General features: G+C 50.9%; 1 long non-coding RNA gene across 1 annotated transcript; it reads left to right on the top strand.

Annotated features, from left to right (window-relative positions):
- The first annotated feature begins 18 nt into the window (after positions 1-18).
- On the top strand, positions 19-24,059 carry LOC128849258 (uncharacterized). The gene is made up of 5 exons (XR_008447282.1): positions 19-71; positions 1,713-1,863; positions 6,085-6,238; positions 14,118-14,202; positions 22,259-24,059. It is a non-coding gene; the product is annotated as an uncharacterized LOC128849258 (long non-coding RNA).
- Positions 24,060-24,178: the final 119 nt, after the last annotated feature.

Below are 24,178 nucleotides of genomic sequence, written 5' to 3'. Positions count from 1 at the left end.
ACGCTCCTCCGGCGGCCACGTGACTCGGAGCGAGGGTGGCGGGCAGTATAAAATGCCCAGTCCAGGCTTCGGTACTGCAGAGCGGCGGGAGGGTGGTGCCTGTGTTGTGGGGAGTGCAGCGGCGCTGGTAGACGGGCCTGGAGGCTTGGGGAGGAGGGGGGGATTGGGGTCCTGGAGGCTTGGGGAGGAGGGGGGGATTGGGGTCCTGGAGGCTTGGGGAGGAGGGGGGGATTGGGGTCCTGGAGGCTTGGGGAGGAGGGGATGGGGGTCCTGGAGCCTTGAGGAGGAGGAGATGGGGGTCGTAGAGCCTGGAAGGGGGAGGGGGGAAGGTCCTGGAGCCTTGATAAGAGGGAAGGGGGGTTCCTGAAGCCTTGAGGAGGAGGAAGAGGGGGTCCTGGAGCCTTGAGAAGGGGGAAAGGGTGTTCCTGGAGCCTTGAGGAGTAGGGAGAGGGTGGCCCTGGAGCCTTGAGGAGTGGGGGGGGGGGGGGGGGGGGTCCTGGAGCCTTGAGGAGGAGGAAGGGGGGGGTCCTGGGGCCTTGAGGAGGAGGAAGGGGGGGGTCCTGGGGCCTTGAGGAGGAGGAAGGGGGGGGTCCTGGGGCCTTGAGGAGGAGGAAGGGGGGGGGGTCCTGGGGCCTTGAGGAGGAGGAAGGGGGGGGCTCCTGGGGCCTTGAGGAGGAGGAAGGGGGGGGGGTCCTGGGGCCTTGAGGAGGAGGAAGGGGGGGGGTCCTGGGGCCTTGAGGAGGAGGAAGGGGGGGGGGTCCTGGGGCCTTGAGGAGGAGGAAGGGGGGGGGTCCTGGGGCCTTGAGGAGGAGGAAGGGGGGGGGGGTCCTGGGGCCTTGAGGAGGAGGAAGGGGGGGGGGGGTCCTGGGGCCTTGAGGAGGAGGAAAGGGGGGGTCCTGGAGCCTTGAGGAGGAGGAAGGGGGGGGTCTTGGAGCCTTGAGGAGGAGGAATGGGGGTCCTGAGGCCTTGAGGAGGAGGGAGGGGAGGTCAGGTCCTGGAGCCTTGGGGGGGGTGGTTCTGGAGCCTTGAGGAGGAGGGAGGGGGGGTTCTGGAGCCTTGAGGAGGGGGAAGGGGGGGTCCTGGAGCCTTGAGCAGGGGGGCGAGTCTTGGAGATGCTGGGGATTCACCCCAGCTGCTGCCTCTGATACCAGTGGTTCCTACTGCAAAAAGTGAGGTATTCTGATTTAAGCTAAAGTAGAATTTTTTTTTTGGTCTAATTTAAGTACCTGCAGCTTTTGAAAGTTACAGAATATCCCTCTGTGAGTGTGTTTTTGTTTTTTCTAGACACTGTTCTCTTGAGAAATGATTGTGAGAACGAATCAATAAGTTTTGCTGCAGCTGGTTTGTATGTTTAATTATCTCATATAAATCTGTCCTGTAAGCTGTAGCTCGTTTAGGTCAGCAGAGAACCTGAAAGAAGTCTCCAGACATGGTTGGATAATTGGAAAAAAAAAAACCAAAACAACCAACCCAACATTTTTTGCGGATTTACATGTTTCTTTGTCTAAAATTAGTCTATATAGCCACTGCTTTTGTCAGATGCTATGCCTTTTTTTTAGAAGGGCATTCAATTCAGTGCGAAATTGTGAAATAAAAGTAGTATTGTGTTTGCTTCGAAGACTTTCAGTATTTTACCAGTGAATGAGTGTTTATCACATGATAATGTCTTGTGTTAAGAATGATCTGTGCTGAGCAGATGTTTCTTCCCCCAGAGGGTGGTGGAGCACTGGAACAGCTCCCGGCGACGCAGTCACAGCACCAAGCCTGGAAATATTCCAGAAGCATTTGGCCAATGCCCTCAAGCCCACGGTGTGAATGTTGGGGTGTCCTGTGCAGGGGCAGGAGTTGGACTCGATGATCCTTGTGAGTCTTTTTCAACTCAGGACATTCTGTTTCTATGCTCTCTACACTCAAGAAGCAACGAGCCCTCCTCTGCAGTCCTCTCAGCGTGTGTTTGGTGTGCGTGGACCTTGCGTGGGGAAGATCTTGTAGCACAGGGGCTTGAGCTCTCTCAGGGTGATGTGTCCAAAGCTCTCCTGAATGAGGTTCCCTGTCCAGCTGAGGCTCATGTGCCTTTGTTTGTAGTTACACTCCATCTGCACAGCCTTGTCTTTTGACTCGTGCTTGGCTGTGGCTAACGAGGAGAGAAATAGCTGTGAAGCCCAAATGTAGAGACCTGTGCTTCATCATCTTCACTGTCCCCACCCTGCGCTGAATCTGCGGCCTTTACTAGGTCCTTTTATCAGAAAAAAAAAAAAATAAAGCCTTTATTTCCATAAGCTGGAGTAGTTTCAGCCCTGCTTTGTAGCACAGATATCAAGAGGAGGCAGAAAGCAACTTGTGAGTTTTGCCTTTAGGGGTTGCTAGAAGCTGACAAAGAGCAACCGTGTGTGTGTCATCAGGGAATTACTGCAGCACAAGTTTACGGGCATGCGAGAGATGTGTGTGTGCGTGGGACAGAGGTAGGACTGTACATGGGGTTTAATTTCACCGTTTTCTGTTGCTTTACTGCAGTTCTCTCGAGATGCTCCATCAGAAGCATCCTTTGGGAGGAGCTGGGAGCCCTGTTGGGTGCTTTTGCCGTTGCCGAGGGTGGGCAGGTTGTATGATCAAGCCAGGCTGCTGTGAGAAGAGCTTTTGGCTGAATGGGTGTTAATTAGTTTTGGAGAGAAATATGAGGAATGCAAAATACTATTTTAAGCTTCAGCTTGGCTGAGGGAAGGAAGGAAGGAAACGAGGCCCTGGAGGCTAATGAAATGATTTTGCTGATGTTTTTGTGGGGCAATAAGCCTGAAGTCAGAGTGCTTTTGACTTGTTGTACTCAGCTGAGGTCACAGAATTTGCATCTAAACCCTTCTCAGGGCACTGCTCAGAGCTTTTATGAGGCTGAGCCTCAGGCAGGCTTCCCAAAAGCGCCTGGCGAAGGGTCTGAGAGCGGAGCACAAAGCTCCTGGGGTTGCCAGCTCTGCTATGACCCCTTGGGCACTGAACCTGACCCTGCTGCAGTCTGTGTCCACAGCAGCACAACTGCTCCTACCTCATGCAACAGGGGCTTCGCTGGATGCAGTGAGCAGCTTGGTCTTTGCCTGTGGCTGCTGGAGAACGGGTGTGAAGGAAGTCGGGAATCTGCAGAGTATGGAGAGGTGCTGCTCTTGTTGGCTTTTTCACCCCTTGCTGTAATCAGGTCGTTGAATAGTTTGGGTTGGAAGAGACCTTAAAGATCATCCAGTTCCACCCCCTTGCCATGGGCAGGGACACCTCCCACTGGATCAGGGGCTCCAAGGCCCATCCAACCTGGCCTTGAACATCTCCAGGGATGGGGCAGCCACAGCTTCCCTGGGCAGCCTGTTCAGTGTCTCCCCACTCTCGTGGTGGAGAAATTCCTCCTTATGTTTAGTCTAAATCTGCCCCTCTCCAGTTTATAGCTGTTCCCCCTCGTCGTATCGCCACAAGCCTTTATGAACAGTCCCTCTCCAGCTTTCTCGTAGCCCCTTCAGGGTCTAGAAGGTTGCCAAAAGATCTCCTTGGAGCCTTCTCTTCTCCAGGCTGAACAAGCCCAACTCTCTCAGCCTGTCCTCGTACGGGAGGTGCTCCAGCCCTTGGATCATCACACTGAGGTTGGAAGCAAGGAGCTGTGGAGTCTGCGTTGAGGCTGCCTGAGCTGGACAGTTTTCATGGGTGAGGACAGAGCTTGCATTGCCAGAGCTGTCACTTTACCTCCTTCAGCAGCACTAAAGCGGCTTTGAAGAAAACCAATACCCAAAAACTCACTGGGAAAGGCCAAGGAGGAAGGGGGGGGGGGAAAGGAAAGGTTGATTAGTGAGATATATGTACAGGGAGAGCTAAGTCAGAAAAAGTTCAGCTACTCCAGCGTCCAAGTTAAACAAGACACACATATTAATGGAAGTGCCCTTTCCGCAGGCTCCTGCACAACAGTCGGATGTGTCAAGCCTCTGGTTCTGGCTACTACACCCAGGCGTTAGCTGACAAATGAGGTTCTGTAGCAGTCCTGAGAGGTCACCTCCACAGCTGCAGCAGGGTGAGAGTGGGGCTAGAAGTCTGGGCTGGTCGCTTTTATTTGGACGCCTTTCACAGCAGCGCAGGAACTTTCTGATCACCTTTGCTGGTTAATGGTGTAAATGGTAAACGTGGCAGAAGGCAGAGACTGGCTGCTGATGTCTGGGCAGGCTGGTAGAGCTGGGAGTGAACCATTGGGTGCCATCCGTCTTCTGTCAAAGCAAAATCCATTTTTCTTGTCTATTTGCTACTCTTTTATCCTTTCTTGTTTTTAAAGCCGCGTGCAACAGCGCTTCCAGCCTTCTGCAAAGGAGACTTTTCCCACTGCTCATAAATCTACTATCAGGAAGCTGTTTCCAAGATTAAAGCTTAAATGTTTCCCCTCTCTAGTTTCATGCCCCAGCTCCCAATTCCCTCTCTGCCGTAATCACCAGATCTCAGTCTCCTCTCAGCAGTTGGCGGTCCGTGTGGACACACTCTGGGGTCTCTGTACCCCACACCAAGACCCCAAAAGCCACTGTGTGATGCCTGCTCCAAGAAAACCTGTGTTGGGACACTTTGGGAATGAGCTGTGCTCCTTAAACACTTGGAAAAGGCTGAGCCAGGCTTTGGGCAGGCAATTGTGTAGAAAAACATCTCGTGCCGTAGGTCCCTCTCGGCCAGTTTAATAGCTGCTCGGAGTGCTGACTTAGTGTTTGGCCCATGGATGGAGTAGTTAAAGTTCATTATCTGGGCAAGGCTTGTGTGAGTTTGGGACAAACTCTCAGTGCACGGGAAGTGGATTGGGATTTGGAATCTGTGGCAGGTATCGTACCACCTATGGCAGGAATGATTGTCCCTAAAACCATGGGAATAAACCATGCTGGTCAGTCTTTGGATTTGCAAAATCTTCATGGTGTGTAAGCAGGGATTTCTAACGGAGGACGCCTGGGCTCATGTGGGAATGAGGGAGCAGTGTGGAATCTCAAGGCTCTTGGCTGTGGCACACAGTCCTTCATTAGTAACGCTTGGAGGAGACCCGAAGTCTTTTCGTCAGACCCTAAAATAAGACCAAGCCAAGGAACCAGTCATGGGAGAGGCTGATTTCTTGGCAGAGGCTGCTGTGCGTGATGGAGGAGCAGGATGTGGCTGTCCCAATACCCCTGGGCACGAGAGCTGGGGAGGACCATGGTTCTCCCATTCTGGGAGCTGTTTCTCACCAGCTTTTGCTGTCCTTCACAGCCTCCGTCGCCCTGAGCTCTGCCGTTTTGGGGCAGTTCCTAGAGATGGCAAGGGGGGAGGCTCCCGAGAGCAGCCCTTCTCTCCTGACCTCCCCTGGGGTCTGTCACTCTGTGACTTCTCTGTGCAGGCTGGCTGTTCCCCTCCAGCCCCATCCTCTGTTGTGACTTCAGAGGAGTTGAGGATCTGGACAGGAAAGGTGCTTGCCTTTAGCTGGCCTCTTCTAATGCTCTGTGCCACTGGATAAAGTCTTTTTTTATGTGCTTTTAATTTGTATTTTTACATGAAAAAGCAACAGTGAGATTTCCTCCTGACATTTAACTCCGTCAGTAAGCGACAAACCGAATAAACATTCCCGTTTTGCTGGGACAAAGGCTCCAAGATCCTGCTGCGACGAAATGCCTCACCATTTCCGACATGAAATGTTTCCGTTAGAAGAAATAAGAAAAGTATTTTAAATGACATCCTTCAATGTTTTTCTAATTACTTTCTCCGTGTTGGCTGGAGCCATTAGTCAAATTTGGCCCTGTTGCCCAAATAGTTTTGGAAGCTTCCAAAACGTCTATTTTGGTGACTTTTCCCATCATTGGTGAATAATAGGTTGACCTCTGCCCTGCTCGCCCGCGCAACACATGTTCCTGTTCATCCCTAGGTGCTTTCCTTCCAGGTTGGCTGCTGAGACCTGCTTTGACTCCCAGCCTGGTTTCCTTTCTTCTTCCATGTAAACTGAGGCTTCCTCTACCCTTTCCCGCATTGGATGTGTTGGAATGCACACGTGTGTGTGTGTCGGGTGTGTTGCGTGCTCTGCCCAAAGACTGTGGCTCATCTGTGTCTCTTTCTTCCATACAGATGGAGCCTCAGTGCCACATGGCGATGGCACAGGATCATTTTTGGAAGGCCAATCCCATGCTTATCCTAGCAGTTGCATCCTGTGACCTAGCTGGGCTCATCCTCCACGCCAAGTTCCTCCCAGTCGCTGGGACAACGTCTTTGTGGATTCCAGGTGAGAAACGCTTTTCGCCCTAAAAACTGGCTGCTAGGAGCACATCGCCTCTGCAGCTCAGCAGCGGTCCTGGAAGTGAGCTGAGGAGGAATCGAGGAACAGCGAAGAAGTCTGAATCCTTGCTGTTGCCTCTGTTTGTCCTCCTGCCTGCATGAGTCAGAGGAACAACATCTGTTGATTTTTAGGGTCACAGATGGCTTTGTTCAGCTTGTTAATCATGATAGCGTGGCCTGTGACTGACACATGGCTGCTTTCAGCTTGGAAGGCTGAAGCACATTCTTCTGGGAGTTTTGGACGTTCCCTTGGTTCACTCCAGGCTGTGGCTTGGGGAACTTGCTCTGCTCAGGGATGGATGTTGCTCTCGGTGGAGTGGAGAGGTGGTGGAACCTTGTGCCTCTCCTCGTTCTTGCGCGCTGCTTGGCCTCAAGAAGAGGACTCTGCAGCACCATCTAAGAGCATAATGCTTTTCAGAGCTTCTTTGTATTGAATTTTGGAGCCAGTTGTTCTTTCCATCCTTTCATTTTTCTTCCTGAGGCACCTGAACGAAGGGGCTGCTTTCTCCTGATCCCTCCTATGTTTGAGATCGTCAGCGAGCCTTTAACTTCAGGACAGGCAGGTACTGCTAAAGATAAGCATGGTAGGTCACCTATGCCATTTCCTTCACTTAGTCCTCTTTGGCATCCTGCTGAAAGTATGGATTTACAAGAAAAAGCCCTGCAATTTCATTTCATTTTGGAAAAATAAAACCTCAGTGCTAGTTTTATCCCAAGCCCTTCCTAGCATCTGATTTTTTTGCAGCTAGGGTAAATGTATTTATAATCTCTTCTCCTGACTAGAAGGTAGAGAAGGCTGAAGCAACTTCATCTGAACTTGGAACAGCCTGTGCTGCAGCAGCTGATGAGGTTTTGCGAAATGATAACCATCCCCAGCTTGCCCTCCGTCTCTCACTATGATGCTGTGCTGGGTTTTCCTCCTGCCTTTGTTCTGGAGGACTCACCATATGCCTTGAGGCGAGTTTCGGTGGTGGTTGCCCTCGCCTGCCATGAGTGAGGGATCCTCCTGCATGGATCAAGGACCCAGCTGATCCTTTTGTCCAATGGGATTTGTAGCAGGATGGGTTTCATTCCTGTGCCCTGAGTAGTTGTTCTGCTCCGGACTGCTCGGAGGTGCCTGGTGGGGACACAGTGACTGCAGCGTTCCTGCTCCAGTTGCTTGCGTGCAGCTCAGCTGCAGAGCATGCGCTTGGCCAGTATCACTATGACTTAATGGCTTGCTCAGCCCTTCTGTGAAAACGAAGAAGCCTTCCCTATATCATGGATATGATCCCATGCAAATGAGTGAGAAAAGAGGTAAGGGAACAGGCTGTATTGTCCCCAGAAAACTTTATTGCTTTTGAGATGGAAAGATGCCACGCCACTCTTTCTTCCCACAGCACAGGGGGAGAGTGAGTGAACCAGCTCAGGTTTAGCAGTCTTAATAAATATCGTATGTGAGCTTTAGGGTGCTTGTAGAGGACAAACCATCCCTCCTGGCTTTTCGCTGCACTTGAGCAGCTGCTGGCAGCCCCGCTCGTGCTGTTGGAGGGTGAAGGAATAGCAGCACTGAGAGCAGCCATTAGCTTTTTCCAAGTAGACTTTGGCAATCCCTGGGATGTGAAAAGTCCAGAAGAATGCAAATGGCCTTTGGCTGGGGTCTTGGAGCCTGAACGTGAGCTGCACTACCAGAACTCGCTGTACTGGTAGGGCTATGAGGAGACTGTTTGCCATGAGCCTTGACACTCCCCTTCCTGAGCTGGAAAACTTCCTGCCCATTCATTTCTCCCCCTGCTGTGTCCCCATATCCCATCTCAGCAGGGTCTTGTGCACTTGCTTTCTAGGCTGGCTTCATACTGACACGAGATTGCATCTCCGTGTGTTGGATCCCTTGGCCAATTCCAGCAGCATTTGGGAAGAGAGGACATGTCTCAAAAGCTCTGAGTTCCTGTGAGTTTTGTAGATGTGGGTGGTTTGGTTCGGTACTCGACTTTGTGCTCCCTCTAAGAGAGGTTTTAGACCATGCTTGGGTATGTTTGGAAGGGCTTACATGTTTGTGAGACCTGGCATTGCTGGAGCACAGGGACTATAACAGGTCCAGGAAGGAGCTGTGGTTATCGATGTGTGAAGAACACATCATTAGGGGCTACAGGACATCAGCCCATAAGGGCTTCTCCCCTTCCCAGTACAACCCCTGCTCAGCCAAGCAGAAGAGGACATGTGCCGTGTGAAAAGGTGACAATGGCTCTGAGGAAACACTAAAAATATAACCTTGCTATAAATAAACAAGTAAGCTGATGAAGGGTTTGGAGCACGAACCTTATGAGGAGCAGCTGAGGGAGCTGCGGTTGTTTAGCCTGGAGGAAAGGAGACCGAAGGGAGACCTCATCGCTGTCTGCAACTGCCTGAAAGGAGGTTGTAGTAAGGTGGGGTTGGTCTCTTCTCCCTGGCAGCCAGTGACGGGACAAGGGGAAATGGCCTTAAGATGCGCCAGAGGAGATTCAGGTTGGATATTAGGAGGAATTTCTTTACTGAAAGAGTTGTCAAGCATTGGAAGAGGCTGACATCCCTGGAGAGGTTTAGAAGATGAGTAGATGTTGTACTTAGGAACATGGTCTGGTGGTGGGCTTAGCAGGGCTGGATTGATGGTGGACTTGATCTTAAAGGTCTTTACCAGCTAAAATTATTCTGTAATTCTGATTTTAAATCCCCCAAAGCCCCCTAAAGCGAGCGAGGAATAGGTAGCCGGAGCCTGCTGGTGCTAGTTGTGACCTACAAGGCAGGATTGCTAACAAGCACTCAAGCAAAGCAAGTCTGCCCAGCTGTAAAGCTCTTATTCCACCAAGTCATTCAGTAACAAGAACAGATGAAGACTTTCCTGAAACTTTAAGGAATGGGATGCCTTTTCCTGCTTAAAAGTAGAATTTTGGTCCTTGAAGTGCTCAATCTGTTTCTTGCCATGAAGGCTCTGCGTTTCCCCCTCCTTTCTCCGCCCCAGGAGGTGTTCCTCACCAGGCAGCGTTTGCTGAACTTGGCTCCGGAGAGTCTGTCTCCCTGCAGCTGCTTTTTCTGCTGCATCTCTGCAAATCATCAATATTCATGTGTTTCATCAGCAAAGCCTCTAAAGGGCTCTGGAAATCCGGAGAGGGATTCAAGGCTTGGAAATTCTTTCCTGTGTGGGGTTGAAGAGCAGCTGGCTGTGTGTTTGCCACGAGAGGGGGTTACGAGCCTGCGAGAGCCCAGGAGAAGTGGGTGCTGAGGGTGCTATTGGTTGGCAGGATGCACTGGAAGGTCCTAGCTGAAATAGGCATCGCCCTCCACCTGCACCGAGCAGCTTTGTTGTGTGCTTCAGCCTGCTGGGGCCACCCCAGCGTGAGATCTTGCTGTGGGGATGGGTTGCAGAAGGTTCCTTTATCTCACTCTGCAGACTTTGCTACAGCTTCATCCCATTTTCCCTGTGAAGGATGGGATGACAGTGGATTAAGATGCGATAAGGCCTCATCAGTGCTGATGGATGGTTAAGTGAGCTGGCATTTAGCCTGAGTTGTGGCACCTGCTGCAAGGCAAACACTGAACCAGAAGCCCATTTGGTAGGGAGGAGCTCAGCTCTTATTCACCCCCAGGGTCTTGCTCCAAGATGACCTCGTGTGGGTGAGCTGAAGCAGAAGGTGGCTTTCCTGACTGGGTAAGGAATGCTTCACACGCTCTCCCTCCTCTCTAGTCTGGTTAAGCATCACTTCCCTTGAATGTCTACTCCCATGAGCTGCCTCTGCTGCCCCAGACAGTTCTCTCCTCTGCACTGATAAAACTATTTCTGTGACTGCAGAAAACTGGTTTGAGGAACCAATCTGGCTGATACTATTTATTGCCCTCCTTCCAGAACTGTGTCCAGTTCTGGAATCCTCAGTGTAAGAAGGAGATGGAGCTGTTGGAATGGGTCCAGAGGAGGCTACAAAGATGATCCGAGGGCTGGAGCACCTTCCATACAAGGACAGGTTGAGAGATTTGGGGTTGTTCAGCCTGGAGAAGAAAAGGCTCCGAGGAGACCTTATAGTGACCTTCCAGTACCTGAAAGGGCTACAGGAAAGCTGGAGAGGGGCTGTTCATAAAGGCTTTTGGTGATAGGATGAGGGGGAACGGGTATAAACTGGAGAGGGGCAGATTTAGACTGGACATAGGAAGAATTTCTTCACTATGACAGTGGTGAGACACTGGCCCAGGTTGCCCAGGGAAGCTGTGGCTGCCCCATCCCTGGAGGTGTTCCAGGCCAGGTTGGAAGGGCCTTGGGCAGTCTGATCCAGTGGGAGGTGTCCCTGCCCATGGCAGGGGGTTGGAACTGGATGAACTTTAAGGTCCCTTCCAACCCAAACTATTCTATGATTCCCTTTCCCAGGACAGGAATATTTCCTCCGCAGGGGTTGCTGGAGCAGGTTGTGTTCTGGGGGCTGAGTAAACCTCCGTGAAGCCAATAGAACTGAACTGAAACGATCCTGTTATATTCTTCCTGATATCTAATCTAAATCTCCCTCTTTCAACTGAAAATGAGATGGGTTTCAAGCTATAAGGAGGAAGATTGAGATGAGATGTTGGGGAGAAATGTTTTGCTGTGAGGGTGGGGAGGCCCTGGCCCAGGTTGCCCAGAGCAGTGGTGGCTGCCCCATCCCTGGAGGGGTTCCAGGCCAGGTTGGATGGGGCTTGGAGCCCCTGATCCAGTGGGAGGTGTCCCTGCCCATGGCAGGAACTGGGCCTGGGTGGGCTTTGCTGTCCCTTCCAACCCAAACCATTCCATGATTCTCTCATGCCTTTCTCGGCTGTGATATAAAAAGCTCCACTCATTCCTGGTGATCTCCCTGTTGTCAAGGCATGTACAAAGAGCTTAGAAAAGTTGTTTGGTTTCAGTGTGAATACTGAATGGGAATTGAGAGGCCTGGGTTTTGGGTTTTTTTTCTCTCTTTTCTGGGTTTTCTCTCTTTCTTCCACTCTTTTACAGCCTTTGTCCCTACATCCCGGGGCTAAAATTCTTGAGCAGGGGCTTGGACATTTGAATATCTTCCTGTATGGGATAGTCTCTCTGACCAACAAAGAAGGTCCATCAGATATCAAGAACTTGTAGAGGCTTTTTAAGCCTTGACAGCGGAACAGGGACCGGGTATTCTTGATTTTATTCAAAGACCTGTTTTCTCCCTTCTCTGTGCTGCAGCCTCTCTGGTCTTTTATCTCCTGTGTTTAATTTGCTCGTGCTTCGGAGCCCAAGTTACCTCCAGCAGTGTCTTACCCTGTGACACTTCAGCAAGGTCCTGCTCCCGGTTTGGATGGTGGGACGCCGATTTGATATTTGCCCTCACTTCTCCATGGCCTTTGCTTGGGATTTGAAGCCTTGAGAGCAGAAGAGGACCTGGGTCTGTGGAGTCAGGCCAGGTACACGCTGTGCAGTTGCAACCTTTGCAATTGAATTTTTCTGTGAAGGATTCTTTATCGTCCATCTGCTGCACAAAGGTGGGTAATAGTCTCCAGTTCTCATCCATCAAGCATAATTAAGTGCATTTCCTAACAAGCTGAGAGGAAGACAGAGCGCCTTGTCAATGGGCATCACTTCCACGAAAGAAAAGATCCAACGGCCTCTTCTGCAGTGCTGGGGATGGCTCCAGGTTGCAAAATCCCAGTAGCTGGGCTAAAAAAACCCACCAGGAAGCCCAATTATTCATCAAAAAGAAAAGCTCCAGATGATGAAAACCTTAGGGATCAAGATGGAAACGGGTACTCCCCAACGCTTTGTGGTCTTCTGCGCCAGCGTGCTCAGTGTTTCGGTCCTGACCAGTGGCCTGGATTCCTGCTTCTCCAAAACTGTGGAGGATCCTGAGCAAATCCTAGTACTTTTTGATTGGAAAAGACCTTTGAGATCATGAAGTCCAACTGTGCCTGTCCACTACTAAACCAGATCCCTGAGCGCTTCATCTACCCATCTTTTAAACCCCTCCAGGGAAGGTGACATCTTACAATGGTCTCTTGAAGCAATTACGGTTTATTTTTCCTGAGGAAGGATTTGGTTTCTAGAGGATATCAATTGGAATAGAACCTGAAGCTGTTCCGGAGAGGGTGTTGGGTGGGTGAGTGTCTTGATTTGTTTATTTTATTAGTTTTTGTTGGTTTTTACATTGTTGACACATTTATTAGGCTGCATGCCAAGGAAAATGTGGAGAGGAGGGGTTAGGCTAAAGCAACTGTGTCATTTGAAATGTCCATTAATCTCCATTTATACAAGGAAATCCTTTTTCCAAAGGCCACAATTAAAACGCGTTCCGGTTGACCTGGTAAGTTTTCTTAGTCACTGACTGAATACCTTGAAGAAGTGTCCTGAATTTGACTTTTCCTGTGATTTGGGGCTTGGTGAGTTGGTTTGGGTTCTTTGCATTAGAGATCTTAAAACAACTTGCAGGGTGATCATTGTGTCCCCTCGTGGAGACTGGACATGTGGTAGCTCGGTGCTGTGAGGATCTCTGCACATTCTCCACGTGTGGTTGGAGTCCGGTGCCTTTCAGCTCTTGCTCATTGCCATCCTCTCCTGGCCAAGGCTTGTACCCGGGGCTAATAAAGTGTTACCAGTGAGCAGGTCCATCCAAGCTCTGTGGAATGTCAGAGGACCATAGAATGGTTTGGGTTGGAAGTGACCTCAAAGCCTATCCAGTTCCACCCCCTGCCATGGGCAGGGACACCTCCCACTGGCTCATGGGCTCCATCCAACCTGGCCTGGAACCCCTCCAGGGATGGGGCAGCCACCACTGCTCTGGGCAACCTGTTCCAGGGCCTCCCCATCCTCATCAAGAAGAATTTCTTCCTAATGTCCAGTCTAAATCTTCCCCCTTTCCAATTTAAAGCTGTTCCCCCTCATCCTATCACTGTGCCCTTGTTAGAAGTCCTTGTCCAGAGGGACTTTATATCCTTTTGGGAATACAGATTTTTGCTGAACTTCATGGAAGCCCAGGTGAATTGTGTTTTTGCCAGTTTTGCTCACTGAAACGGCTCAGCACAGGATGTAGTGAGTGCGTGGGTTGGGGTGGATGTCCAGCCATGAGGGTGGAGCTGGAACAGCCGGCCAGTTGCACTGGTTTAGGCTTCCATGGAATCGATGCTGTAGCTGCTCAGGTTTGAGCAACCTGCTTTGACCAACCTCTGTGCCCAAACAAGGAGCCAGAGAGTCCTGATGTCCTCCAGGAGCTGCTTTTTTCTCAGGATGGGTTACTAGTGAGCTTGACTTTCTTCTTTGGCTCTGCTGTCCTGGGGCTCTGGCTGGCAAACATAATTAGTGAGTACCAGGGTTTGTAATTCCTGGCACAGAAGCAGCATTAATGGATTTGTTCAGTTCCCTTTTATCAGCCTTTCCAGCCTGTCTCTTATCTCATTACTTTGGGGAGGGCTGAGATGGGATTAAAAGAATGTGAAGGCCTGATAAATGGAGACAGAAACCTAAGAGCTGGGGCGGATCAATACAGGTCCATCATGAAGACTTGTGGAGAGCTTGCAGGGTTGACTAATTGAACGCTCCCAAGCCTGGGGGAACGAGGTTGGGATGGTATTGGAGTTCAAGGACCCCGGAGGAATGTGTCACAGCAGCCATGAAACCTGTTGGGCTGGGTGAAAGTGGAGCATATCCGAAGGCATCTCTGGCCCTTTGCTTCCCGCAAATCAATCCTGTGCTGCTGTTTTCCTGACTCTGCAGTTTGCTGTGGCGCTGATTAGCATCTTGCCTGGACGAAACTTTCCCAGGCTTTGCAGCACGGTGAAGAGTTCCTGGTGCCTCCTGCATCTAAAGAAGCCACTTTGTTATTTGTGTTCTTCTTCCCCCTCAGAGGTGAACTGTGATCCATGGAACACGTTAGTCTCCGTCTGCAGAGGGCTCTGGATGGAGCTGGGAGCTGAAGGAAAGAGCTGAGGGTAAGGATACGGAGTTTGGAGACTTCTCCAAGCTATCCAACACACCTGAGGTTGCCAAGTGAGTGTGGAACAGGTCTTGTGAGAGCAACACTGTGAGAGTGACCTTTCTCCTGAATGCTGGTGCCTCCTTAGGCATCCTTCTCTTTTTTTTTTATCCTTGTAGGCTGAAGGGGAGCATGTGTTTATGGCAGGGGTTGTAGGTGACCTTGGTGTCTTTCTGTTCAGCCAGAGGCAAGGAGCAAGTCTCCCTGTTCAGCACAGAGCCAGCATGTGTTGTGGTTTTGGGGAGTTTGCTTCAGCAGCCTGGTTCTAGCGTGGCCACGGACACAAAACCTGGCTTGTCCGCTACCAACAGGAGAGGGCTGTGGGGTCCTTCCCTGCAGGGCTACTCTCTGTCTGGCTTTGCCTGGGTTCATGAGGCTCCTAGACTGTAGGAAGGTGGAGAAGGGGCTGTTCTGTCCTTCCTCATTGCCTGCTGGGATCAGTGTGGCGAGGACTTTGTGGTGGATGTGGGCATTGAGTAATTTCACGTGACAGTACCGTGTTCCAGCTGAGCTTTGACAGCAACCCAGCAGGAGTCGAGATCCAGCTTCCCAAACTGGCTCCTGGAGCATAGCCCTTGTCCCTGTCTTCCTTTAAAGCAGTTCTTTCACTTCTTGGAAGCTCTGAAAAACATCCCTGGACTCTCCTGGGGGGCCCCTCTTTTTGATGCCAGCTCTGCCTTTCCTCCCTCATTTCTTCACCCATTTTCACAGGCTTCTGCTCCTTATGCATCTCCAGCAAGAACCTGGGACAAGCTTTCTCTTCACCTGGCACTGGTGGCAGATCTCTGCTCAGTCCCTTTCTCCTTCTTGCTGTCTTTCCCTTCCCTTGATTCCTCCCTTTAATTTGCTTTTGCTTATTTTGAATACAAAGCTCCTCCATCACAGTGTTTATAGTTCGTAAAGCCTTGGGCCCATTGCTTATTCTCCTTTTTATATCCCTACTTAACCGCTTTGGCTCTCTGTGCCCTTTCTCTTCTTCCAGAGCATCCAGGATGAATCACAGTGCCTGTCCCCAGCTGTCTGCTGCATAGTTCCCATATCCCAGGAACCCGGTTCCCAGGCACTGTAGCAGTTCAGTCACAAAGCCTTCCTCTTTCTCATCCCTTCAAAATTGCTTTCTCTGCAATCAGCACGAGATGTCTTTGCCTCTCTCATGAGCCTCCCGAGCTGGAAGGAGCCTTGAAGAAGCTCTCTCAAGCCTCTGGAGCTAGAAGGAGCCTTGAAGAAGCTCTCTCAAGCCTCTGGAGCTAGAAGGAGCCTTGAAGAAGCTCTCTCAAGCTTCCTGAGCTAGAAGGAGCCTTGAAGAAGCTCTCTAAAACCTCCCGAGCTAGAAGGAGCCTTGAAGAAGCTCTCTCAAACCTCCCGAGCTAGAAGGAGCCATGAAGAAGCTCTCTCAAGCCTCTGGAGCTAGAAGGAGCCTTGAAGAAGCTCTCTCAAGCTTCCTGAGCTAGAAGGAGCTTTGAAGAAGCTCTCTCAAGCCTCTGGAGCTAGAAGGAGCCTTGAAGAAGCTCTCTCAAGCTTCCTGAGCTAGAAGGAGCTTTGAAGAAGCTCTCTCAAGCCTCCCGAGCTAGAAGGAGCTTTGAAGAAGCTCTCTCTCATCCACACGATGCCCAGGACGTAGCCGGGGTCGGGGCTGGATGAACGATGCGAGCATCTCCCCATCAGCCAGTGCTCAGAGCTTCCTCACCTGCTTTGGAAGCTGCTGAGTTGGTGCTGGCTGGCACGTGCTGGCACTGGGCTTATCTCCCTGCCACCAAGTAAATGTCATCAGCTTGCTTCATATCCACTTTTCCATATCAGCTTTTGTCATAGTTTCCCTTCGTCTTCCCAAAATAGGCTGGTCTGCTCAAAAGCACAAATGCTCTGGTTCCCACCTTTGCAAGGGTGTGGTGAGGAACAAGTGTTGGCTGCGTCCCAGCTCTGTTGCCCTCTAAGGGCTTCTGGACTGAGGTTTCTTTTCTGTTAGGGAACTGCATTTTCAAGCCACATTTTGTGTCCGAACAAGCAAAGTGAAGCTGGTGTTCGTGTGCCGGTGGGGACTGAAGAAATTGGAGAGCAAGTGTACAGTGAACAGAAGACAAATGGGACGAGGACGTGCGATGCTTTGGTCTGAGTCAGGGCAAATCATGGAGCCTGGTGTTGGGGAGACAGAGGCACGTCCTCAAGTCGGGGCTTGCAGAGAGGAGAGGCAGGAGAGCGGTGCGGTTAGCCCATCGGAGCAGGGCTGGAGCTGCGAGGAGCCAGGGATGCAGCATGTGCCAAGCCTGCGCTGCAGAGCAGGAGTGAGGGCAGCCAAAGGGCAGGGAGCACCGAGCGTGCAAGCGGAGAGGTGGGAGCCAGGGTGGGAAGCCAAGGGGTGGCTCACTGCAGCGAAGCCCTCCTTGGTCAGGGTGCTGTGGTGGGACCCAGGTGGGTGAGAACAGCTCTGCTCCTGCTCTAGGGTGAGAGAGCATCTCTACTACCAAGGTGGAGCGTGGGCAGAGGAAGATCAGGCTCCTCTCCAGAGTTTAAATTTCCCGACTGCCACGCTTTTCGTTCTTGGAACTTGGGTCCTCCTGCCCTTCTCCATGCAACAACATCTGAACTGAAATAATTCTGCAAATAGAGACCAGGACACCTTGTCACTCACAATCCTTCCCACTGGGGCAGGGTCATAGAATCATAGAATAGTTTGGGGTGGAAGGGACCTTAAAGGTCATCCAGTTCCAACCAGGGACATCCCACTGGCTCAGGCTGCCCAAGGCCCATCCAACCTGGCCATGAACACCTCTAGGGATGCGGCAGCCACAACTTCCCTGGGCAACCTGTTCCAGTGCCTCACCACTCTCATGGTGAAGAAATTCTTCCTGATGTCACTCCGGTAGGAACCTGAAGGCTGCAAAGCCAGCAGTGTACGGCCATCCCCCATCTCTGGCTGCTTTTCCTTGGTGGAAATGTTCTCACGCACATTAGAGTCCACTGCTGCTGCCTTTGCTCACCTCCCATGGAAGGGGACAACTTGCTCCCCTTTCCTATCCTCCAGAGATGTGAGGTTCTGCTCATCCCATGCCTGCACATGAGGAGCGAGGACAGCGGCCAGCAGGAAAGTAAGCCAGACCAGCTCAAAATAGACTGCTCGTTGGAGTTTTCCACGAGCCCTTTGAGACTCCTTATCTCCCTCCTGCCGTTCTGGCACAGAACAAGTTGCAGATGGAGCAGCCTCCATAAGTAATGTTACCTCGGTCATCCCAAGGCTTCCTGCTGCCCGGGGAAGGACACGAGGCCGTTGTCCTGTGGGATAACTGCTGCTGCAGGGTGCACAACAGCCTCTCATTTAGCAGGACTAATTGAGTGGAAGGGAAACCTGCCTAATATCAAGGGGATATCAAGAAACCTGGCTTTGAGAGAAACTGCAGCAGAGATCGGGCTTTGTAAGCTCTTCAAAAGATGCCAGCATCAGGAGGGGGTTCTTGTACCTCTCCTGCTGGAATATCTGCCCAGCTTTCAGCAACGCAAAAGGCAGCAGGGGCAGCCTAAGGGCTGTGATCCTCCTCTGTAAGAATAAGTATATTCCTCCTAGGAAGCAGGCAGAGCTGCTCCTTGACTCGATGGGAGGTTGGTCCTACTTGCCAGGCTCCTCCTGCATGAAGTCCATGGTGCCCAGGTGTCACCAAGCTGTAGGCTTGTTCGTAGCCCCAGGGAAGGTTTGGCAGTGTGACCTCCTGCTGCTTTGCACAAGTGCTTTCCTGACCCTTTAGGATTTTCTTGTGGCCTTAATGAGACATCTGGGGGCAATTAGTTTTCTGGTTTATGACATGCCTGGCTTTCCTCATTGAATGTGGCACGGTGGGCTGCACTGGTTCTCTGGGAAGAAGGCAGGAGGTGCTGAGTCAAGCTTTGCATCCATCCTCCTCCTTCCTGGTGCCTCTTGCTGTCTCTTGTGTGCCTGAGTCCAGCTCCAGGCGTTATTCCCCTTGAGCTCCGGTGTGCAGCGATGAAGGATCAGTCCTGCCCTGACCCGTTGCTCTCATGCGAGTCCTGAGATTAAGGTTGAGCCTACTTCCCACCCGCAGCATCCTGAAGTTTCCTAGAGTGAGAGATTACAGAGAGGATTAGATATAAACCTTTGCTGCTGCGGTAAATCATGTTTTTCACTGCTGCCAACTGTGCAAAGAGGAGAGACCGTGTAGACTTGTGTTCCCCACGGACCATAGCAGCTTTGCTGACCCCAATTATTTCAACACGATAAATCACTACCTGTCCCTGATCTGTCATCAACTACTGTTTGGAAGGGTTCGAAAAGCATGTGGATGTGGCACTTTGGGACATGGTTTAGTAGATAAGGTGGTGTTGGGCTGATGGTTTGACTGGATGAGCTTAGAGGTCTTTTTCCACCTTAATGACTCCCTAATTCTATTCTGCTCTATTGTATTTAAAACCAAGCAGATTAATGAGGAAATAATGAGCACCTTTTTAATTGCATTTTAGTTCTAGGGCTTTCGGGGTGATGTCTGAGGTTTTCCTATGAGCCTAAGAGTATATAAACTTCACCTGGAGGTGTGTGATCACTTGAGGAACTGAGGCTTTGCAAGTGGCACTCAAACTCATGAGACCTACAGCGTGCTTGGGAGGGTTTCCATCACCATGGGGACCAGCTAAAGGGGACCTTCCCTCAGAGGGCTTGAAGGATTGCTTTAGATAGAGTTGCCTTCATTTTTTATTTCACAGAGGGGGAAACTGAGGCGTGGAAGATTGATGCTAAAAGTGAGGATTTCTGGGGCTTCCTGTGATGTTTGGTCCGTAAAGTCTCCCTACCCTGAGCAGAACCAGCGGAGAATGCCGGTGGCTCCTGATGCCGGATTTATATCAAAGGTGGGCCCATGCTTTGTGCTAGGAAGAACCACATTGAGGAGCTGGGCAGCTACTTAATTGTGATTCCTGAGAATGTGGTTCACTTTAGACAAATTCAGGTGATTCATCCTTTTAGCAGACCACAAGATGTGCAGATCTGCAGAAAACACTCTAGGACATCCGTTAGAGACCCTGCGTGGAAGAGGAGGCTGTTGAGCTGTTCCACTGGGAAGGACAGGTCTTTTTTCTCTTTTATTTTCCCCTTGTAGTTCGCTTAATCAGCTAATGCGTTCTGCTGACAGATATTTATCAGCCTGAACATGCTTTCCCTGGTCTTTGAAAAATAGAAGTCTTTACTCCTGGCTCCAATAAAAAAATCAACCCAATATCCCTGAACGAGCAGGTCTGCCTATCAATCCTTCTCTTGGCATCTCAGCCCTGGGAGTCGTTAAGAGGAGAATGGCAAAAGCAGAAAGCAAAGCCACCCAAGGTTAGAAACAGGGCGGACTGTTATTATTATGAATATATTTTTTTTTCAGCCAGGAATTTCACGTGTTTAATGAGCTGAGGGGCATCCCCAGGGCTGCGAGAGAAACTGCCCCAGCACAGCTCACTGTAACGTGTGAAAGACCCCAGATCTGGCGTGGGAAAGGATTTGTGGAGCAAGGACCTGGCAGTGCAATATGGCACTGGTGCTGCTATATCCCCATGAGCCGTTGCCAGGATGTGGCTTCAGCATCGCTCTCTCTGCCCATCAGCGGTCATTTCACGGAAGAAAAGGGGTCCCGGTGCCCTGTTAGTGGCTGACAGCTCTTACTCCACCTGTCCCTCTTCTCTTTACACCTCCTTTGCCACTCTGTATTAATTTAGTCCTTTCTCACACCAGGAGTCCTGTGTCCAGTTCTGGAATCCCCAACATAAGAAGGACGTGGAACTGTTGGAACGGGTCCAGAGGAGGTCACAGGGATGATCTGAGGGCTGGAGAACCTCCCATATGAGGACAGGCTGAGAGAGTTGGGGTTGTTCAGGCTGGAGAAGAGAAGGCTCTGGATAGACCTTAGAGCAGCTTCCAGTGATGAAAGGGGTTCCAGGAAAGCTGGGTTGGACCTTTTTCCAAGGGCCTGGAGTGATAGGATGAGGGGCAACAGCTTTAAATTGGAAGAGGGAAGATTTAGATTCTATGATTCTAGGATATGGGGAAGAAATTCTTCAAGAAGAGCGTGGGGAGACCCTGGACCAGGGCTGCCCCATCCCTGGAGGTGTTCAAGGCCAGGTTGGATGGGGCTTGGAGCAACCGGATCCAGTGGGAGGTGTCCCTGCCCATGGCAGGGGGTGGAACTGGATGGGCTTTGATGTCCCTTCCAACCCAAACCATTCTATGATTCCATTCTACACCAGGATAGGATGTTGAAATCTGCTTTCAGCCCTGTGTGCAGCAAGGGAAATTCAACGGAGACGCCTCTGTTTGGATTAACCAAGTCTGGCCTTACAAAAATATCTCTTAAGCCCAGCTCAGCAAAGCAAAACACCCAAGATACGTTAGATCGTGATGTTGGATTTATTATCAAGGAAACAACCCATAACTTGTGAGATGCGGCTCTCCATCATAAATGCAGTTAGACATTCTTTCCAGCGATAATGAGAATGAAGATTGATGACCTTCCCTGTCCTCTCCAGTGGTGCCAGCAAACGGTAAGGTCTTTTCCTTCTTGAAGCACTTCATGGTTCTGAAAGTTGCTGAAGTGAAATTTTACAGTCATTGCCTCTGGATTTGTGACTTTTAGACATGTAGGGAGTTTGTAAAAGCTGCCTTGCTCTCTGTATATAAGAACATTTGTATGCACATACACGTGTTTGTTTTATGTATAGATTCATGGAATGGTTTGGGTTGGAAGGGATCTGAAGGCCCATCCAGTTCCACCCCCTGCCATGGGCAGGGACACCTCCCACTGGATCAGGGGCTCCAAGCCCCATCCAACCTGGCCTGGAACCTCTCCAGGGATGGGGCAGCCACCGCTGATCTGGGCAGCCTGGGCCAGGGCCTCCCCACCTTCTTCTTGAAGAATTTTTTCCTAATGTCTAATCTTAATCTTCCCAATTTAAAGCCATTCCCCCTCGTTCTATCACTCCAGGCCCTTGTAAAAAGCCCCACCCCAGCATTCCTGGAGCCCCTCTCAGTCCTGGAAGCTGCTCTAAGGTCTCCCCGCAGCCTTTTCCTCTCCAGGCTGAACAACCCCAACTCTCTCAGCCTCTCCTCCTACAGGAGGTGCTCCAGCCTTCGGATCATTTTGGTGGTCTCCTCTGGACCTGTTCCAACAGTTCCATCTCCTTCTTATGTTGGGGACTCCAGAACTGGACGCCAGTTGGGGTCTCACCAGAGCGGAGCAGAGGGGCAGAATCCCCTCCCTGGCCCTTCTGGTCCTCCTGCTCTGAATGCAGCCCAGGACACGGTTGGTTTCTGGGCATATGTTTGCACGTGCTTGTGTGAAGGCTAAAAGGAAATCAGTTCCTATTCTGTTGCTCAGGGCTGGGATCTGCACATTCTCTTTTGAGTATTTCATGCCAGATATTAACTGTGACTTATATTTTTGGATAAAAATTTTAATTAAATCGGTGTTTGTGAGCTGCTGGGGGGCTTTGGCCACTATCTCGCTCAGGAAATAAAATGACCTCATTTGTGGGAGTTGCAAGGTGAAGGAAACCAGCCTCCATCCCTTTTGGATAGTGAGGAATATGTGGAAGAGAGGGAGGTTCAGTTGGTTTAATGAGGACGAGGTAGCTCTGAAGCTCCTGGATGCCACTTTTCTGGGATCAGAGGGATGCCCTGGACCAGGTACCGATGAGCGTAAGGCTTTGCTGGCACCTCCAGCAGGCTGAGGGACTTCGACCTCAGTCTTGTGACTCAGTTTATGGGAGAAAAACATCTTGCACACAGCTCCAACGCAGCAGGAGGACCTTTCGCATGGCTAATGTAATCCAAACCACATCGGAGCCAACAGAGCTGTGTTTTCCAGCCAGCTTGGAGACATTTGTCCTGGTGCTGAGCTGAGCCCATCGCAGAGTCTCGTGAGCTGTGCAGTGTTTGCCAACCCTCTGCCTCTTTGCAGAGCTGTCTGCTTCCCTTCATGCATTCTTGTTGCCCTTTGCCTAGAAGGTAACGTGCTTCATTTGTTTCTGTCCAGGCATAAGGTTTCAGGATGTGAAAAGACTTGAGGAAAGATTTATCCCTGCTGATTGGAAGTGGGAGAAAGTTTTCCAGTCCCAGATTTCCCCACCAACACCAGAGCCTGGCTGAGGGGTCCATCACCATCACAGAGCTGCTGAAGATCGGTTCTTGTGCTGTGCGTAAATGGGAAAAACGTTGACCTCAGGTGACAGCCTCATGGAATGGAACCTTTCCAGTCTGGGAACAGGTAGGAGTGACTGGAACCAAGAAGGATCTGCAGGGATGACGATGTTAGTCCTCCAGTAACACCCAAGTCATCACTGCGCTGAGATGAGATGGGCAGTTTTAGCTGGACAGATTCCTCTAAGGCAGATCATAGAATCACGAGGTTGGAAGGGACCCACTGGATCATCAAGTCCAACCATTCCTAACACTCCCTTAAACCATGTCCCTAAGCACATAGTTTTTGTCCTACCAATGAAACGGAGTCCTCAGTGTGGAGCAACTCAGAGAAACACTCCCAGAACTACATTCAGGCAGTTTACACCTGCTGGGGATCTCACTCTTGTCCTGGGAGAGATGATAGAAATGATGCTGTCCCTGCTCGGCAGCGATTGAGCCTGGCTGTGAGTAGGAAACCGTCGCAGCAGTGCTTCCAGTTACCCAGCATCTCTCTCCCACGCATTCCTGCGCATTGTGCACTGGCTTGGGAGCGTTATGGGCCGGGAAACCTTTAGCGATGCGTTATTCAAAACACACTGGCTTTCCCTGTGAAGTTTCAGTTGTGGTTTGTAGGGCTGGGCTGAGATTATTGCATTTAAATTCAAGGCAGATTTCATTCACTCATGGGGAATGAATGCTGGATCCTTACTTCCCTGCTAGGAAATAAGTCCTGGCCAAATGGATCTGCTCAGAGGCTCTGACCTCAGGTCACCTGCCTGCTTTTGGACTGCTCAGAAAACAGCTCTGCCCCTCAGCTGGACAGCCGTGTCCTCCAGAAACCTGCTGAGATGTTGACATGTTGCATTCACAGTAGCTTCTGGCTGTGGGAGAAGGATGGAAGACCGGTGAGGGAATGCAGAGCTAAGGAGAGGTTTCTCCTGTGTACGAGTAGTCTCTGATTTGGGCAGAGTGACAAAGGTCCAACCCTTCAACAGAAGGAACCACCACAAAGTCTGCTCCCTGTTCCCATGGTCTACATGACCAACATGAGGCTCTCAGAGATAAAAGCGTGGACTGGGACACCACCGTGCAATCTAATCCTGACCTTGCTTCATTGTTTAAATTGCTGAAGCCTTGATGTGTGGTAGAGGCTGAGTAAACCTCAGATCTGGTTGCAGCTGAAGCAGAAACCTCTGCGCAGGCATTGACACCAGATGGTCTCAGCTGGGTTGATGTCCTGTGGCTGAGGAAAAGCAGTATAGAATCTGTCATGTAGATGTGGCCTCAGAGTCTCCAAAGGCGAGTAAAGGAACCTTGGTGTTTGAGCTGCCTAAAATCAGACTGGGCTAACTTTTGGGGAGCCTGTGGGGCAAAATCCTGCTGCCACGATCCTGGGGTTTGCTGTTTGACAGCGATGGGGAGAGGCCTTCCCTCGAACGCTCTGCAGTCACTCCAGTATAAGGTTCAGGAGAGCTGATGTTTGCTCCTGACTTTGACAAATACATCAGTAGGTTTGTACCCTCTGGATCCTTATCTTTACAAGGACAAGGAGAAACAGCTTTAAATTGGAGTGGGGCAGGTTTAGACTAGACATTGGGAAGAAATTCTTCGCGATGAGGGTGGGGAGGCCCTGGCCCAGGTTGCCCAGAGCAGTGGTGGCTGCCCCATCCCTGGAGGGGTTCCAGGCCACGTTGGATGGGGCTTGGAGCCCCTGATCCAGTGGGAGGTGTCCCTGCCCATGGCAGGGGGTGGAACTGGGTGGCTTTGAGGTCCC

The sequence above is a fragment of the Cuculus canorus genome, chromosome 27 (assembly GCF_017976375.1).
Source record: "Cuculus canorus isolate bCucCan1 chromosome 27, bCucCan1.pri, whole genome shotgun sequence".
NCBI lineage: Eukaryota > Metazoa > Chordata > Aves > Cuculiformes > Cuculidae > Cuculus > Cuculus canorus.
The sequence above is the reverse complement of the archived record's forward strand: the minus strand, read 5'-3'. Positions and strand labels throughout refer to the sequence as shown.